Genomic DNA, 20,541 nt, shown 5'->3' on the forward strand with positions numbered 1-20,541 from the left:
TGCAGCGATGGATGTGCTGATGTTCATCTCACTGCTCCACGAAGGTTACTCGTCTCTGCACTGAACTGAAGCTGTGGTCTGCAACTAATGGGCTCCTGGATCCACTATGACTTGCTTCGCGGCTGTGAACTCACTTCCAAAGGCTTCAGTTCTGAATGTTATTTGCTTATTTTTATTGTTTGCACAATTTGTTTGTTTTCTGCCTATTGGGCATTTGATAGTCTTCTTGTAATGGGTTCTACTGGCTTTCTTTGTTTTGTGGCTGCCCTTAAGGCGATTAATCTCAAGGTAGTAAATAGTATTTATATTTTGATAATAAATATACTTTGAATTTTGCTAAGCCTCCACATTTTAAGAACTCAAACTAAAATGAGATAGAATATAATTTGACTTTGTTCTTTTCTCTCTCTTTAGCCGCTTGTGGCAATTAAAAGTACATCAATTAGCTTCTATCTTTTTAGTATGAAAATGCACAAGTATAGGGAAAGGACAAAGGCAGGATATAGCTTATTTATTGGTGGGTCAACATAGTGGGAGTCCTTCAGGTGAATATAGAGGAAAGTGGCTGAGACTATCAAGGGTTAAAAAGCATTGTTAGATAAAATTGCTCAGTGAGTAGGAGGGAAGGGAAAATGGAACAGTACTATGTTTTGTTGAGTGTCCCCAAGAAAAAGTCATGTTATCAATCCTGAAGTTACAGCAAAATACACTGAATAGAAATTCATAAGTAGAGTACATAACATTAAATTATGTACAAGGTAATTTGATTATTTATAAGGCAATGAGTATTCCACACAACAATGCTCCTCAATTCCTGGTCACAAAGCTAATAGCAGTAATTTGTTAACTAATTATTGCCGCAGTGACAGAAAGGTCATTTGGACCAAATCCACAAGACTAAACACATTGGAAAAACCCTTCAGAATTCTCCAAAGTCAGACCCAAAAGAGCAGAAAGAAGTTGTGGCAGAAGAGAGACAGTGCTAACAAAACTCAAATATATGCACAATGTTTCAATGGTTTGAAAAGTGCATTTAATGTCAGAGAAATCTATATAATATACATCCTGAAAGGCTCAAGGTTATGGAAAAATAACCCTCAAATCTCTTAGTGATCTTGTGTCATACAGAAAAAAGCTATCAATGTCAGTTTTAACAGTTTTTGTTGATTATGCTGCAACAGTTTATTTTCAGGGGAATTATTAAAGCCTAATTTACCTTGAAACTTCTATATTATAGAAGGATTCCCTCTGGTTGTTTCAGCTCACTGATTGAGAAAAATATGTCAAATAATCAGCTTTCCCACCCCTCCGCCATCCCCCAGTTTTCTTTCATCTAGCTGCCTGTACGATTATCTTTGAAAGAATGATGGCATCTGGCAGCCCTTTTTGTGTTAACAGGTTCATCGGGAAGAAAATGACGAGTGACGACGGCCAGCATATACAAGATTCTGGTAATCACAAACTACTTTATGGACATGGGCCCATCTCCTGATGACAGCTTTCCGGTCTCCACTGTACAATTGATTACACTGCTGCAATCAGCTGGGGTGAACTGCAGAATTATTCCACACGTTCTTTTTAAAACGAGCTTACACTCAGAGACCACTTTATTATTGTTCATCTGTAGACCTGCTTATTAATGCAAGTACCTGATCAGCCAATCGTGTGGCAGCAAATCAATATCGCCACAGAAGTATACAGGCTCGGTCAAGAGGTTCAGTTGTTGTTCAGACCAAACATGAGAATGGGTAGAAATATGATCTAAGTGACTTTGATTGTGGAATGATTGTTGGTGTCAGACGGGGTGGTTTGAATATCTCAGTAACTGCTGATCTGTCTGGGATTTTCATACACAACAGTTTTCTAGAGTTTACAGAGAAGGATGTGAAAAACAAACAACATCCAGTGAGAGGCAGACCTGTTGGTGAAAATGCCTTGTTAATGAGAGTGGTCAGAGTATGGCATAACCGGCTCAAGCTGACAAGATGTCAACAGTAACTCAAGTAACGAGCGCTACAACTGTAGTTTGCAGAAGAGCATCTCTGAATCCACAACATATCGGTCTGTGAAGTTTATGGGCTACAGCAGTGGGCGACCATGAAGAGGACGCACCGAATAAAGCAGCCACCAAGTGTATAAGTCTGCTAATCTTCAATCCTTTCGTTATACTTTTTATGCATTGAATAAAATATTGCTTCTTGTTATCACCCCATAATCTCTTAGCTTTAATTTTAAAGAAGAAAATAAAGAGAGATTAGCTTTATTTGTCACGTACACATAGTCACAAAGTGAAAGGCGTCATTTGCATCAAATCAAGTGGGTAAGGATTGCGCTGAGCAGCCTGCATGTGTCGCCATGCTTCTGGTGGCAATGTAGCATGCCCACAACTCACTGATCCGAACAAAACATCATTGGAATGTGGGAGAAAACTGGAGGAAATCCATGTATTCATGGGGAAAATGCAAAAACTCCTTATAGCCAGCAGCGGGAACTGAACCCCAGTCTTCCAGCTTGCATTATGGTGTGCTGAAATAACCACTACATTATCGTGCCGCCCCAAGCTGGTGAGGTAGAGCACTGCGCTAACCGCTATGCTGTTGTGTCTTATAAACACAAGATGCTCAATGCTGCACTAACTGCTTTCTTCAAAGCGCAAAAAGAAAGTTACAGGATAATTCCACGGGATCGCCTTGCAGAGGCCTTTACTATACAGGGGGAAAGAGAATGAAGCACGGTGCTTATTTGCTCATGTGTTTGGGTATTCAGTTGGGCTTCCTGCATGGTTCTCATCTGCTTTTATACCAATTACATGCATCAATTTGCTTTGAGCAACAGTAAGTATTGCTTTATTCATTGTTCACCAGTTGCTTAACCAAAGCAGATTTTTATCTAGCTTCAGAAAGATAAAATCATTGTATCACATTTCAAAATATTGAGTGCAATTTACAGATTTGCCCCGAAGAAAGAAAAAAAACATGGATTTAAATAGAAATTGTGTTGTTTTTACCATGTAACTACTGCTATCTGTTATCCTTTGAAAATGCTAGTCCATTGACTTAAATTGTCTGGTTTCAGCTGGGGAGGGTTGTGCCTAAACCAATTGGAATCAAAGCATTGATCCTTTTGAAACACTGAATAAGCCAGAGGAAGAACATAACATCAAAGGCAAACCTAATAAGAGGTCACCAACCTGAATACTAATTTTGCTTCTCTCAATAGATGCTTCCTGCGTGACGGACTGCGTGTTTTCCATGTATTCTGTATTCAACATTTCCAAGTCAAAGACTTAAGTACACTCTTTCAAGTATGGGCTAAAACTCTTCCAATTTTGCCAGGCTTCACCATGGGTGTACATTGTTGAAAGGGCAAGCAAATTTAATTTAAATTTAATTTGACTCTTCATACATTGTGGAACAACCCTTCTGGCCCAATGAGCTGAATAGCCCAGCGACCAACCTATTTAACTCTAAACTGATCACAGGACTATTTTCAATGACTAATCAAGCTACTCACTGGTATATCTTTGGACTGTGGGAGGAAACTGGAGGACCTGCATGAAACCCACAGAGTCACAGGGAGAACGTATGAACTCCTTACAGATGGCAGTGGAAATGAACTCTGATTTCTAACCCCAAACACTATGCTACCATGGCCCCACAATAATATTGCTCTCTTGCAAGGTTTGAGCCTTAGTCTATTCAACAATCAGTAAAAAGACATAAAGCTAGAACTACCAATTATTGTTCAAAATAACTAAGGGAACCTGTGAAATCTAATTCAAGTTCTTATATTTACATAGATGCACCAATTTTCAGGTTGTATAAATGCTAATCAAGGTGAATTTCATTTCAACTATGTAATATTGAAAAATTGGGTTTGTAGCTTAGAGAAGCTAATGAAATTGGCCTTTCTGAGGACCCAAAAACCATGCCCAGGAAGCATCACTGGGAGTGCCCAGGTTACGAGAGGGGGGCTTGATTCCTGTGAATTCTTTGTAACCCGAGTTATTCTCAAGTCAGAAATGAACAAAAGGAGTGTGCCGTAGAGGATCACAGTAAAAGCAGACACAAGTGAGCAAGCAGCCACCAGCCGGCCTCACTGATTCAGTGAATGAGTGAGTTTGCTGGAACTCGGCTTGATCCCGTCTATCCCACTAGTCCAGTATGTATCGAGTGTCCATGAGTTGAGAAGATCCTGCACTTATGGAGAGCAGAATCCTTGAAGTCACTCCTGTGCACTGCCTATTGCATGATCTGGCACATAACTTCCTTACATCAGGGAGAATATGACTGGTGACAATGACCAGGATGCACAAGGACCAAGTGATCACTGGTAACTTTATGGATATGTCTTCGCTTTACCAGTGAGTCCATTATTCAAATCAACTGGGTGAACCCCCAACATGAAAGGCAGAAAGTAGATGCCAAAGTTATTGAACAGAGCAAGTCAGAAACTAGTCCCAGTGAACTAATCACATGTTGGAACCTGTAGAACTTGGAGACAAGGTGAAGCACGAATTTGCAAAAGGTGGAAAGAAGGCAAGTGCAACTTTTACACAAAAGCATGCAAGTTCCACTCAGTCGAATACATTGTATGCTGAGCTAACCATGGATCGCCTCCTGAGATGCCCTGCCGCATTATAGTACAGGGCACTAGATTTGGCAACAGTACAAAGCAGGAGCAGTTAGCTGTGCAGAGTACTGGGAGCAGACCCAGAAGGACACAACAAAGATGAAGATGATTTACTTTATCCTTTGTTTCTGTTTTCTGTGTGAATCAGGCAATAGGAAAATTAAAATCCTATTTGATGTCCCATCTTCTGGCAGCTACCATCAGGCAGAAGGTACAGAAGGCTGAAGTCACACCCCACTAGGTTCAAGAACAGATGCTTCAGTCCTGCACGACCCTCATCACTACCTCAGTATATAAACACCATGACCACGGTTTTGATCTAATTGTGTTTTTTTTTGAAAAATTATGCATACTTTATACTTATTTTATATTTTTATTTTGAATTCTAGTATGTTCTGGGGTTGCTGTTGCAAGTAAGTTTCTCATTGCACCTGTGCGTACATGTACCTGTGCACATGATAATCAACTTGACCTTGATTTAGTGCACAGGAGAGCAATCAGATAGATATCTGTTGGTTCTCTTTGGACAGGCTCAGTATCATCTTAACGTTCTGGTGCATGATGCCACAGCCCTAAAATCATGTCATTGTAATAGTCAATGAGATTATAAAGACCTCATCCAACCAGCAGAATTCCAATGTTCCAATAGGCTTTAAAAATAGATTTTCTGCATAAGTAGTATCATATAAAGCATCGATTTTTTGAACTTCTGGTAACGCCCCACCCTTCACCATTTCTCATTCCCATTTCCCTCTCTCATCTTATTTCCTTACCTGTCCATCACCTCCCTTTGGTGCTCCTCCCAATTCTTTCATCCGTGGCCTTCTGTCCTCTCCTGTCAGATTCCCCCTTCTCCAGCCCCTGTATATCTTTCACCAGTCAACTTCCCAGCTCTTTACTTCATCCCTCCCCTTTTCTCAGTTCCACCTATCAACTTGTGCTTCCCCTCTTTCCCCACCTTCTTTCTTTGACTCCTCGTTTTTTATTTCTCTAGATCTGATGAAGGGTCTTGGCCTGAAATGTCAGTTGTGCTCTTTTCCATCGATGTTGCCTGGCCTCCTCCAGCATTTGTGTGTGTTGAGCATACAAAGCGCACTGTCTATCAATCAAACTTTGTATAAAGTCAACTTTCCTTGTTGACTTGCATCACCTTAAAATATTCTCCTAATGCTCCACTCAGCTCTAAAGCTACAGAAGTCTATCACCCAGATAAAAGGGGTAAGCTGCAGGAGATGTGCTGCTTCTTATAACTTCATACCCAAGACCAAACTCAATCAGGACTTCATTGGGATCTTCAGATATTCAGCTGAAACCATATCCAAAATGAAAATTGATCCTACTGTTCATTAACCCATGAATCAAAATCAATTATAAAGCATACCAAAAGATAGCTCAGTATTAATGATGTGCTGTAAACAAACATGAGCTTTGAAGTTTAAAAAGAATCATAAAACTGCAGGTGGCAAAATATATGTGGAATAATTAGCATTTCCTCACAGCAAGCTTAAACAACAGTGATATAGAATGACTGAGCAAGGAATAATGGCTTACAAATATTTTTAGATCACCTGTCCATTGACTGGTGGGGTGGAGATATGACTCTATCAAAAGAGGTGTAAGGTGTCCCTGCCCTTCACTAGCTTGCAGGTCATCCTTGAGCAAGATGTAGCACCTACATAGCCCCCACCGATCATGGTCACATGAAGCCAAGGGGAGCAGGTTGTGGATGGCTGTATAAGCAGCTGGGGCAAATCACAAGTGCTGGTTATGCGACCACTGATGTCAGGCAGACAATCTCTTAAGTGTATTGATAATGTCTGGGACCACCTGTCCAGAAGAAGGCAATGGCAAACCACTTCTGCAGAGGAATTTGCTGAGAAAAATTATGGTCACGGAAAGACCATGTTTGCCTGGGTCATACAACACAGCACATAATGAAGGAACAATCCTTTAAGTACCACTCAAGGGCAAATTCATAATACTGTATTTTATGGCAATTATTCTCATTATCAGTGACTTTGACCAAGTCTAACACTTATTTACAACTGGAAACCAAACTGGAACAGTTGGCTACAGTGCAGGAAGTCAATATTTGTCAACTTACTTCAATACCCAACTCCAACTCTGATCTTTCTGTCTGTGACCTCCTGTACTGTTGTTATAAATAAGGCCCTGTGCAAGCTTAAGGAACAATATCTCATCTTCTTTCTGGGCACACAGGAGATGTGAGACAGTAAATGGTGGAATATGGAGCAATGGAAGATCTACTGAAAGGACTCAGCGGACTCAGCAGCATCTTTGGGAGGGATGAGTGCTGATGTCGAGTTTTGACCCAAAATATCAAAAATTTCTTGCCTCTCATGGTCACTGCTTGACCCGCTGAGTTCCTTTTGGACATATTGATGCATGGAGGACTCAATAATGAATTCTCCATTGTAGTGATACTCTTTGTAATCTGAAGTGGCCGTTTCCTGTCTTCTTTTTTGACTCCTTTGTCTTTTCTCCTCCTGCCCAATTTGTTGAGCACATCATCTGATCTTAGCTGCCACATTAACTCATTGGGTCTCAACTTTTCAGAAATTCTCTTTGTTCTGTCTATCCACTCCCAACTTCACTGCTACTTAAATTAACTCGTTTTTTTCTCTTTCCCAATATAGGACCCTAAATCCCAAACTGTTCTTCCCACAGATACTACCTGGCCTCCAGTGGTTCTGTATTTCGTTTCTCTTTCATATTTCAAGCAGCCATGAGGATATGATTTTGATTTTCTGTAAACATGATACAGCTCTACGGAATATTAAGAAACTTGATGTATAAATCCAAAGATCTCTGAAGCCACCAGATTGGGTAGATAAGACGGATGAGAAGGCATGCAGGATACTTGCCTTCATCAGCTGTGGCACTGAATAAAAGAGCAAGGAAATTATGTTACAAATCTGTACAACATTGACTCGGCCATATTGGGATAACTATGTGTAATCACCACACCGTATGAAAGTGAAGATTGCACTGGAGGGTTTGCAGAAGGGATTCACTCAGATGCTGCCTGCACTAGAGCCTTTCATCTATGAGGTGAGACTGAATGGGTTGGGTCTGTGTTTTTTAAGAGTGCAGAAGCATGAGGGATGGGGATATCTGACTTAGATAAACAATATTACGAAGAGACATTGAGAAATCTTCCTCACTAGAGGAATTTGATGACGGAATGGTATCATTTTAAGGTACGGAGTGCAAGATTTACTGGGGGCATGAGTGATCAATTCCACACCTAACACGTAGTTAGACAGCAGGCAAGTTTTGCTGCTGTTTGAAGAAGACCCCTGATCTTTGTTCATTTGTTTTCTCTCTCTCTCTCTCTCTCTCTCTCTCTCTCTCTCTCTCTTCTGCCCTCTCTTTCTGTCTCCTTCCTTCCCTCCCTCCCTCTCACTCCCTCCTTTCCCCTCTCCATCTCCCTCCCTCTCCTTCTCTATCTATCTATCTATCGATCTCTTTTGATAAAGAGTGAGAACTGTTGGTCCTTGGGCCGGGGAGTTGGCGGGGAGACTTTGATAAGCAATGTGGAAGAAGGTAACGTTGGAACAGCAAGTTGCTGGTCTCCATTCTTGTTGTTGCGAGAGTGATTTCTCCCTCCCTTGCTGGAGAGAGAGAGAGCCAGTCTGAGATACCGAAGTGCTGGGTTATGGACTGTAGTTTTCAAAAGACTCTAGATCAGGTCTCTTTGGGCTGTGGGGTTTTTGCTGTTGCTTGCATAGCTGGCGGAGGGGTTTTGCGCTTCTGCTGGGGCAAGTAGGGGGAGAGGAGCGGTCGATGAGACTGCTGACGCTTGTATGTGGGGGGGGAAGGGGAGCTTTGCGGTTCTGATGTTTCTGTCACCCATTCTTTGGGGTTTCTTGTTTTGTGAATGTCTCTGAACAGTAAGAATTTCAGGTAGTATACTGTATACATTCTACAAAATTAAAACAAACAGTTTGAATCTGCAACTCAACACTTGGGTGGGTACATTAACATTTTTAAAAAGTTATGAGAAGAGCTCTCGGGTAATGTATAGAAGAGAGACTGAGTTCTAGTAAAGGTAATGGTATAGAAAACTGTTGATCTTAAGCATAGAAATGGAGTTCTGAAGGAGCTGTCTCCAATTCAATATGGCTATGGCTCTAAACGGTTGAGGCTTCTATAATTGCATCTGTGAAGAGTTATAGCCACACACTTCCCTTCAAGAATTATAAACCCTTCCAGTAGCTGGGGTTATTATGCATGCTCAGTCAATAAGCACAGGATTGGCACAAAATCAGTTGATGGAACAAATTTTATGTGCACCCATTGTGAGATTAAAACGGCATCATCTAAGCGTGCTTTGTAATTCTGATGTCCATTTTCCAGACATACCAATTTAGCACCTGAAATATTTTGTAATGATGCAACCACTGAAGCAACGGCGCATTAAGTTCTCCCATCCCCTAACCCCCTGCCGTTCCACTGTCAGTGGCAGACACCGTCCACGTGCTCATGTGGACCACACACACACTTAGCCAAAAACAGTTACACAAAGGCAATTAATTATATTCATATGAAAACATAATTGTCTTGTTAAAAGAATCAAGTTCAAGTTTAATAGTCAGTCAACCATACAGCACTGCCCAGGATTGCAGCTAAATGAAACAGTGCTACTCCAGGGCTAAGGTACAAAACACAGTTCCAGCAGTCACACACAGCTCAAGGCACATATAGCACACTTAGGGACCCAAGCACATGTAAGATATCAATAAAAATAGATCTTTGCATCCATTTTCCTATGGGATTTTCCTTCGCAGCAGAAAAGAAAGAGAGTATTTTGTGATGTCTTTACAAAACTTGCCCCACCAGCAGTGTTGCCATTATTGGTTCATTACTATTTAACTTGTACTGAGTGGTTTGCATAGCCCATTCAGAAAGTAAGAAAGTGTCTCCATATCATTTAAAAATTTATTTTATTAAGATACAGCGCAGAATAGGTCCTTCTGGTTCTTTGATCCATGCCACCCAGCAATCCCCCAATTTAACGCTAGCCCAACCAGGGGACAATTTACAATGATCAATTAACCTACCAAACAGTACATCTTTGGTGTGTGGGATGATACCAAAGCACCCAGAGGAAACCCACATGGTCATGGAGAAAATGTGCAAACTCCTTACAGACAACTGCAGAAATTGAACCCCAGGTTGCTGGGACTGTAAAGCATTGTGTTAACCACTAAACTACCATCCCACACCATGAGTGAGGCCCAAACAGATACTCCTGAATCTCCTGCAATTTTACAACTTATTAGTCATGATGATTGTACTTTCAGGTTAGACTTATAAATATTTGCAAATTTTGGTACAGAATAGGGAACGTGGAATCTTATCTTCCCCACCCCACTGACAGTGAAAGGTTATATTGTCAGCTAAAGAAACAGAGTTCAAGATACTGAAAGACAAAGTGCTAGAAATAATCAGGAAATCTCCAAGGATCTGTGTAAAAAGGAAACAGGATTCTGATGAAGAAATAAAAATGTCCTCTGCATTTTCCTTTTACCATTGATTGCATCTGAATTACTGAGTATTTGTTGCAGCTCTATTTTTATTTCAGACATTCAACAACTGTAATATTTTGCTTTCAGATTGTTGGTCAGTTTTAACTGCAATAGTGATAATGGATTCTCAAGCACATAGAATCTTCTGCCCCACAGTAACAGCTATAGATTTTGTGTCGGGTAAGTGACCTGAGTAGTCAAAAAATATATATGCAAAGAATGCACATCAGCATTGTAGCAGTCTTCTTTAAGCATCCCACACACTTAGAGGAAAATGTCAGCTTCAACGAGAACACACAGAGGCATATTTAACTGCTTAATTTTGAAAAATTATTTCACACCAGTGCTCTGATTTATAATAGATTCTGATTGGCTAACACCTTGCTGTTCACACGCTGATGAGATAATTGTTGTTCCTTGTACCTTGCTTGATGCCTTTTGTTAAAAATCTCAACCGCGTTCTGCTAAGTATTTCTGAATGGGTTACCTGCGTCCTTCAGACTGAATAAATAACATTACTCATACAAGTTAAAATGAAGAGGAAAGGTAAAAATAGGAAATGCAGTGAGTATCTGATGTCTCTGCCAACAGAACCAATATTTTGAACAAGCATGCACATGCTAACATATTTAAAATTCCTCAATCAAAATCGTACGACATGCAGAGCTCAATCACACATCATGACAAGTGGAAAACAAATAGCATCATTAAAATGTATCGGAATGTTAAGTATGACTCAGAATAAAATAAAATAAATAGAAGGTTGCAGAGATGATGTATGAATTGCAGTCTTCATTCAACCACGGAAAAGGAGTGGGGGGAGGGCAAGTCATTCATGCTCGCAGGCATCATGAGTTATTACTTTCCCAGTATCATCAATTAAAACCAGATGCCATCCTTCATGCACGCACTGTCAAGGAATTTCATTCCTTCGACTAATAAAGTTTGTGTCTTGTGTGAAGTATGTTCTCATTTTGCAAGGATAGCTTTGAATTCTGTTCTAACAGATTCTAATCTTCCCTGCTTTATGCCTCCACTGCAAGCAGGAATTGGGGACCTCATTCACTCGACGGATGCAGGGATGGGAAGCAGAGATAACAGCCAGTTGTCACCCATCAGCTGAGATTTAGGAAAGGAGACGTTTAAAAGAAAGAGGAGGTGTGAGGTGGGAAAACCCATTTGTAACTGGTACAGATTATTCATTTCAAAGACATATTGACAATATCCTGTGGTGGGTTCTTATTCCAGCTAGCTCTTCTGGCATTACTCTCAATGACAATGATGTGCCATGTGACAGCCCTGACCTTATTTACCAGTGGAAGATTTTTGCAATTTAGCTCCATCCTGCCTTCAAATCCATAGGTGCAAACAAGAAAGGACTTGGCGGTGTGGGCAAACAAACAGCTATGCACAGGAAACAGGATGTGAAATTACATCCCGCTACCCACATGAGATCATTTAATTCAGTGCACTCACTACTGAAATGGAGTTTAATGCAAGGACTTGGAGAAAAAAATAGATGCTGGGATGGGATATACTGAGATTGCTGAGCTGACGTTCAGGGACCAGATGAATAACCACTAACTTTATTTTTCAGTTATTAAACCACAAGTTGTCTCTGCTCTGAGTGCTTTACTAAGCTGAGAGTCAACCTCGCTGCTGTGGGTCTGAAGACAAACAACACTGTATCAGAATACTAATTTTTTACATAACTCCTGTAGTTTCATCATCACCATTACAGACACTAGGTTATAATGTGTGTTTCAGTAAATTACTTCAATGCAAATTTCATAGCTGCCACAGCGCAAATTGAACATATACTTCTGCATTAAAGTTCAGCAGAATTTAATTGCTATATCATCCCCAAGCCCATCATAAATGAACAAAGTTCAGAGTAAATTTTAGTATAAAAGTACATATATGTCACCATATACAACCCTCAGATTCACTTTTCTTGTGGGCATACTTGGCAAATCTATAGAATATTACCGATATACCAGGATCACTGAAAGATCAACCAGAGTGCAGAAGACAATACACTGTGCAAATAAATAACCAGCAATAAATAATGAAAATGTGAATTAATGAGATAAAGAGTTCTTGAAGGTGAGATCATTAGTTGTGGGATCTTCTCTTCAAGAGCCTGATGGATGAATGGGAGTAACTGCTCTTGAACGTGGTGGTGTGAGTCCTGAGGCTCTTGTACCGACCACCTGATGGCAGCAGTGAGAGGGGAGGTGACTTGGGTGGCGTCATGAAATCATTCAAACTGCTTAAACGATTTACTTATGCCTTGTGAAATGCTGGCTTAGTTATTTATTATTATGCCCATTAGAAAAATCCGAGACTGAAATCAAAAGATGACAGGATTGCTTCCATGTAAGATTCTGATACCACCTTATAAAATTTATGCAATTATACTCCACTTAATTTCCTTTGGGGGAAAAAACCTATATTGGTTCTGCGAAAGTGTTTAAAATAATTAAAAAGCTAATGATAATAATTATCCATCTTTTTGGGGGAGGGGTGTATGTAACGAGTTTGATCAACACTTGCCAACACCAAATGTGGACTTTTTCATTTCACAGAATGTATGTGGTGAGGCCAACAATGGGAAACTTTTAATGAGTGTGTGTAGAAGATAGGTAAACAAAACAAATGACAATGTTATTTAATGTATGTACTTGATAACACAAAGGTAAATATGACAGGGAAACTTAGTTAGCAATATAGGTAAATGGATAAATAAAACTTTCAAAAGACAGTGCCTCAATTGGTAGCATCCATCATTGAGAACCTCACCACTCAGAGCAAGACTTCTCCTGACTACCTTCAAGAAGGATGTGCAGAAGCCTGAAGGCCCACACTCAATGTTTTAAGACCAGTTTCTCCCCTTCTACCACCAGATTTCTGAATGGTTTACAAACCCACAGACACTACCTCACTATTCCTCTTTTGCATTTTTTTATTCTTTAAAAACAAAGGTAATTTATAGCATTTTTTGTCTTGCTTTTTACTGCTGCCATAAAGCAATGTATTTCATGATGTAAGTCAGTCCGTCTCTTTCTCTCTGCCTCGCTTCTCTGGAGGAAAGGTCCTTGTGATTGAAGTGATCTCTCTCTTACTCTCTCCCTCCCTTGATGCTGTCAGAGGACGGTGCTGGAACAAGGTTTAACCGACATGCCCTGTAAATTGTGGACCCCAATTCATGTATGACGTGTTTCTAGTTTTTCTGGTCTCTCTTATTTTTGTTGCTGGTTTAATCAGGATAGCCTGCAGATAACACTGAGCTGAACTGAATATGCTTACATGGTTATTTTGTATTTTGTATTTTATAGTTTGTGTTTTTGCTTGTTTTTTTTTGTTACTGTTTGCACAATATGTGTTTTTTTTTGTGCATGGGGGGTGGGTATTGATATTTTTCTCTTTGAACAAGTTCCATGGTTCCTCTTTGTTTTGTGGTTGTCTGTGAGGAAGGCAAATCTCAGAATTCTATCTTTGATAATAAACGTACTTTGAATCTTTTGAACCTTGAGTCTTTGATAGTAAACCTCATTCTGATTCTGATCTGGAATAACCTGGACATAAAAATAACCACACAATCATATCAAAACCCAAGTTGTTAAAACAGTTGTTACAACAAGAAAATAGCAGGGATTGGTAATTCTTTGATCAAAGGACTTGCATTAGTGTTGCAGCTGGAAAATAAAATTAGAATTGAACATAAAAAAAAATCAAAGGAAATCTGAAATGAATATATAGTGGTGTAAATGCCCAGCAGGACAGGAAACATCTATGAAGAGTGAAATAGAATTAATGTTTCAGTTTGAGGGTCAGTCATCAACTCTCATTCCTCTCCACTGATGCTGCCAAGTGTTTCCAAAACTTTGCGTTCCTATTACTGATCCAGTTGGAAGATTGATTTTAGCTGTTGCTTCATCTCATTACATAGATGAGAAATACTGTGATTGAGTGAAGTATTCATTTATTAATATTCACTGATAAAATATTATTGATTTTATGTCAATTGCTCCACTCTAGCCTGGCAATTTGAACTAAAACCACTGAAGCAGAAATCTATCAGTTGAGATAACCCTTGAAAATAAAATTGTCTGATTATGAAATTTTGCTCATTAAGTGAAACTCATTTCTATTGATTTAAGTGCATTACTTGATAATAATCCTTGTAAAATGTATGCTCCCATTAAACATGCTCTCTGTCTCTAACCCCCTGAGTGTCCAAAAATGTGCTATTTTCAGACTTTTCAACGCAAACAGCTGTGGAAATGTCAAGCTCATGAACCAGATGGAATAAGAGCAAACCATTATAATGCTTCCAATCAACATAGGGTTGGCATTTTCTTTAGAAAGGCCATTATATTACGCTGGTGAAAAAAATTGATAAAATCAGGAAAGATATTGCATGATAATGGAAATTAAAAATTCCTTGTCCCTCAGAATCCAATTTACCTTTAATTAAAGAAGCATTTGAAGCCGACTAAATTTCATTAACTCACTTCAATTTGACATTTCAGCAGATTGTGTTAACCCTATGAAAAACAAGGCTTTCAGGCTATTCAAAATAAAAGGGAGCTTGAATTTCATTCTTAGATGCCTTTCAGCCTGTGGGTGGTCCAGGTGCCAACCTCATGCACTCACCATTATCAATGGGACCTAAACTACCATATGGTCAGGTCACATTTGAATTTCATTGGTGAGCTCCATCTATGAGTCATAGTCAAACAGCATGGAAACAGGCCTTAGGCCCACTAAGTCCGTACTGACCAACAACCACCTATTGACATCAATTCTTTTATTATTCTCATCAGCCCGTCCAGGTTCAAACACTCACCTGCACTCTGGGGGAAAGCTGTAGCCAATTATCCTACTAACCAGCAGCCTACAATATACTCCACTAGCATGACCCACCTTTTCTTGTTTCTACGTTTTATCTCCAGTGGAGTGACTGTCCCCTTCTCCTGTCTAAGTTCTGTGATGGGAATTTATAAAAGGAGCACCCTGAGGAAACCCAGACAGTTCACAGGGTAAAATGTAAAATCCACACAGAGAGTGCAGATGGTATGATTGAACCCAGGTCGCTGATCCTATGACACAGCAGCTCTTCTAATCATGCTACTGATACACCCTTGAGTTATGAGTGTGCTTGTATCTTTCTCTCTCTGGAAGTACTTATTGAGATTTGGCAACTGTACACGATAGCTAACTTTATAAGTAACTCTGTATGTGTATCAGCAGAGCAGACAGATTAAGCAAGTGACGCAAGTGGGCCTTCTTACTCATTTTTGGAGACAGGTCAGCTCAAGGGCCAGGAAAATAAATGCCATCAATTCTACTGCCAGGATATGAGAGCTTTATGCAATGAGGAGGTTCAGCAATGAGGAGGAGCATGGTAGAAGCTGTAACAGTTTGAGGTTGGGGTGAATTGAGTCCCCAGTGATCCTTCGGGCACTTTTCACACACCTGTCTTTGTAAGTGTCCTGAATAGTGGGAAGTTCACATCTACAGATGCGCTGGGCAGTCTGCATCACACTCTGCAGAGTCCTGCAATTGAGGGAAATACAGTTTCCATACCAGGCAGTGATGCAGCCTGTCAGGATGCTCTCAATTACGCCCCTGTAGAAAGTTCTTAGGATTTGGGGGCCCATATCAAACTTCTTCAACAGTCTGAGGTGAAAGAGATGCTGTTGTGCCTTTTACACCACACAGCCGGTATGTACAGACCATGTGAGATCCTCAGTGATGTTTATGCCAAGGAATTTAAAGCTCCTTTAAGTTCCCAGATCCATTGATGTCAACTGGGCTTACCCATCTCCATTGCTCCTGAAATCCACAACCAGCTGCCTTGCTTTTTTTGACATTGAGGGAGAGGTTGTTTTCTCGACACCACTGTGTCAGGGTGATGACTTCTTCTCTGTAGGCGAGCTCGTTATTATTTGAGATTAGGCCAATCAGTGTGGTGTCATCAGCAAATTTAATTAGCAGATTGGAACTGAGGGTGGTGACCCAGTCATGGGTATACAGAGAGTGGAGGGAGCTTAAGACACAGCCCTGGTGGACTCCTGTGTTGAGGGTCAGAGGGGCAGAGGTGAGGAAGCCCATTCTTACCACCTGCTGGTGATCTGACAGGAAGAGCAGGATCCAGCTACGCAAGGCAGGGTGAAGGATGAGGTCTCTGATTTTCTTGTAGAGCCTGGAGGGAATTATGCTGTTGAACATTGAACTGTAATCCAAGAACTGCATTCTCACATAAGCATCCTTCTTCTCCAGATATGTAAGGATGGTGTGTAGAGCTGTGGCTATTGCATCGTCTGTTGATCGGTTGTGTCAATAGGTGAACTGTAGGGGGTCCAGTGTGGGAGGTAGCAAGCTTCAGATGTAGTCCTTGACCAGCCTCTCAAAGCATTTGCTTATTATTGAGGTGAGTGCGACAGGACGCCAGCCATTCAGACATGTTACCTTTTTTTTATAGGTACAGGAACAAAGGTGGATAATTTGAAGCAGGAGGGGACTCTACACTGGGAGAGGGAGAGATTAAAAATGTCTATAAACACTCCTGTCAGTTGTGCTGTGCACACTCTGAGTACCTGCCCTGGGATGCCATCCGGTCCCGCAGCCTTGCGACTGGCCATCTGTTGGAAACACCTGCGTACTTCGGCCTCAGAGATGACCAAGCTGCCGGTCTCTTCTGTAGCTCCCCTCAGGGATTCAGTGCTGGCAACATTAAACCGAGCGTAAAAAAGATTTATCTGATGTGGGAGAGAGGCAGCAATGTTGGAAATCCCACTGTGTTTGACTTTGAAGTCTGCGACGGTGTGCAGGCCTTGCCGTAAGCTGCGTGTGCTGTTGGTGGAGGGTTGCATCTGGATCTTGTCCCTATATTGTTACTTCACTGCCTTGATGACTTTGCGCAGATCGTAGCTGCATTTTTTGAGTTCCTGTTGGTTACTGACAATGCAAGTTCTGTGTCGTGCAGTCAGTGCTGCTCATATGGAAACGTTGACCCAGGGCTTCTGGTTTGGATAGACCCTGACCTATTTCTGGGGGACATCTTCGATGCACTTCCGGATGAAATTCGTGACGCGTTCCTTGAACTCAGAGATATCCTTGTCATGGAAGACATTCCAGTTGACGTCATCAAAGCAGTCCTGTAGCATGGAGACTGATTGATCGACCAACAGTGGACAGTTTTAACTATGGCCAACTTTTGTTTCAGCTTTACCTGTACCTCGGCAGCAGTGAGGAATGATCTGATTTTCCAAACAGCAGGCGAAGGAGTGCTTTGTAAGCATTGCCGAAGGGAGATTAGAAATGGTTAAGTATGTTATCTCCCCATGTGCTCACCTGGATGTGTCAACAAAAATTTGTAGAGTCTTTAAGCAGTGACGCTCTATTAAAATCCCCAACAACGAAGAAGGTAGCCTGTGTGCATGCAGTCTCTAGAATGCTGATGGTCTCGTATAGTTCCTTGAGAGCCAGGTCAGTATTAGCCTGCAGTGGAATATACACAGCTGTGATATTAACAGCCGTGAAGTCCCTGGGCAGCTAGAAAGGTCTACACAGCAGCCCAAGGTACTCCAGATCTGGGGAGCAAAAGGATTTGAGGGCATGCACGTTCTGAGGGTTGCACCAAGCATTATCGACCATGAAGCATACCCCACCTCCTTACTCTTCCCAGAGAGTTTTGTTGGCCTGTCTGCCCACATCAGTGAGAAACCAGAGGGCTCGACGGCGTGATCCGGTATCTCCTTCAACATCCAGATCTCCATGAAGCAGAAAGCATTACATTCCTCCGTTTCCCACTGATAGGAGATTCTGGCTCTCAGTTCACACAGCTTATTGGCCAGGGAGTGAACGTTAGCCGGGAGTATGCGAGGGAGCGGTAGCCGATTAGCGCACCGTCTCGACCTCACCAGGATGCCTGTGCTTCTCCCTTGACTTTGATGCTGCTTCCGAGGTAGTGGTGGTGTAGTAGATGATCCTCCCATTGATCACGCAAGCAGGGGTTCCCACTGTAGAAGAGGTGCCACGTAGTGGATAAGAGCCATCTTCCTGAAGTTCAGTAGAGTCAGTCTATTACATCTGTTGTGACTATCAGTTACTTGAACAAGAAATGTGAAGGAACTCACAGAAATTAACAGAATACTATAAAGTTGGAACGGAGCTCTTTCCATCATTCCAGAGAAATTGATTCAGCCCTCTATTATATGCTAACCCATTCCCTATCCCCAGCATAAATCTGTGCTCCAAATACTATGTTTTAGAGAGCTTAAGGTAAAGGGACATTTAAGAGACAGTGATCATAATGAGATAGAACTCAGCCCTGCAGTTTGAGGAGAAGCAGCTAAAATCAGATGTATTGGTATCGTAGTGGAGTAAAAGTAACTATAGAAGCAGGAGAGGAGCTGGCCAAAGTTGATTGGAATAGGGGAGTAGCAGTAATGTAGCAATAACTGTCACGTGATTGATCCATCCCCATGCAGAAGCAGCATTCTAAAGAGAGGATGAGACAAAGACTGCTTTAGAGCAACAGGAAAGGGAAACAAGATAGCAAAAAAAAATAGTGGGAAGCTTGAGGAGCGGGAAGCTTTTAAAAAACACCAGAAAGCAGCTAATAAAGCAAAAAGGAAACAAAAAATAAATTACGAAGGTGACCTAGAGAATAATAGAAAAGAGGATCACCTGGACAATAGCAATACCTATGTTGGGCCGCTGTTTACTCAATACATCTCAGCATTCAATGCAATCATACCGTCAGTTCTAATCAGCACGTTCCAAACCCTAGGTCTTTCTACCTTCATTTTCAACTGGATCCTTGATTTCCTCACCCTTTGCCTGACATATTTGTTGCAATTCTTTGAGGAAATAACAGTGGATGTTGCGTACTTAGATTTTCAGAAAATCCTCAATAAGGTGCCACATATGAGGTTCTAAACAACATAGGAGACCACATTACAGGAAAGTTGCTAGTGTGGATCAAAGATCGGCTGATGAGCAGAAGGCAAAAAATGGGAATAAAGGGACCCTTTCTGGTTGGCATTTGGTGACTAGTGGTGTTCTGTAGGGGGTCTATGTCAGATTGACTGCTTTTCATAGTACATGTTAATGATCTGAATAATGGATTTGATGGATTTGAAGCTACATTTGTGGATAATGCAAAGATAGCTGGAGGGGCAGGCAGTATTCAGGAAGCAGGGAGTCTGAAAAAGGACTTGGACAGATTGGGAGAATGAGCAAGCAATTGACTGGTGATGTTCAGTGCAAGGAAGTGCATGGTCATACACTTGGATAGAATGAATAAAGGTACAGAATATTTTTTAAATACGGATTAAATTCAGAAATCAAAAGTGCAAATGAAATGGGATTGCTAGTGCAGGATTCACTAAAGGTTAACTTGCAGTAAAGAAGGCAAATGCAATGTTAACATTGACGTTGGGAGGACTGGAAAAGAAATCAAGGATGTAATGCTGAGCCTTCATAAGGCAATGGTAAGATCACATTTGGAGTATTGTGGGCAGTTTTGTGCCCCAAATCTAAGAAACAAAGTGGCTGGCACTGGAAAGGGTGCAGAGGAGGTTTATGAAAATTATCACAGAAGGGAAGGGTTAATGTATGAGGAGCATTTGATGCCTCTGGGCTGTATTCACTGGAGTTCAAAAGAAGGGGGGGGGGAGGAGAGGGAGCTCTCATTGAAATCTACTAAAAGTCGTGGATAGAATGGACATGGACAATAGTCCAAATTACATAAACAAAAGCCATTAAGTAATTAGAAAATTGTCAATTGATGCATAAGTGTTGTCTGAGAAGTATTCCCTGCCTCCTGTTTGAAAATCTTCCTGGAATCTATTGTATTATCTCAGGGGTGGAATATTCAGCAAGGCCACAATCTCTTGGTACTGCACTAGAATACAGCTGGGATTTGTGTTCAAGTTTCTGGAGTTAGATTTCAACTGGTACTTGATTTGGCAGCAAAAATTGAATCAAGGTAAATGCCTCTAATTTGGTCAAACCTCTATGCATTTAAAAAAAATCAGACATGAATTCCACATTCCCCTGAACTGAACGAGGGAGAGGCTTTTTCAGTTCTTGGGCCTGAGATCTGCGTAATTCTTGAGATATAACATGATTTTTATGTAATTGTTCAGCAAAACCATGACCCATTACAAAAAGTTGTTAATAGCTTAAGTTTCCGAAGTTCTCTTCTATGAGATGAGGATTGAAATTAATAACTGAAAATAAACATTATTGAACATGAAAAACACAGAATCAAAACCAGATCCACATTTGCTTGATGAAGCTTAACTCTTCATGGAGTATTCATGCAAGCACTGTTTTGTAA

The 20,541-nt window shown here is 40.9% G+C and overlaps 1 protein-coding gene across 4 annotated transcripts in view; it reads right to left on the reverse strand.

Moving 5' to 3' along the window:
- Positions 1–20,541, reverse strand: part of LOC132407564 (astrotactin-2-like) — a 1,730,264-nt gene that overhangs the window by 881,672 nt on the left and 828,051 nt on the right. The gene's annotated exons all lie outside the window — the stretch shown is intronic.

This window comes from Hypanus sabinus, chromosome 18 (assembly GCF_030144855.1).
Source record: "Hypanus sabinus isolate sHypSab1 chromosome 18, sHypSab1.hap1, whole genome shotgun sequence".
Lineage (NCBI taxonomy): Eukaryota > Metazoa > Chordata > Chondrichthyes > Myliobatiformes > Dasyatidae > Hypanus > Hypanus sabinus.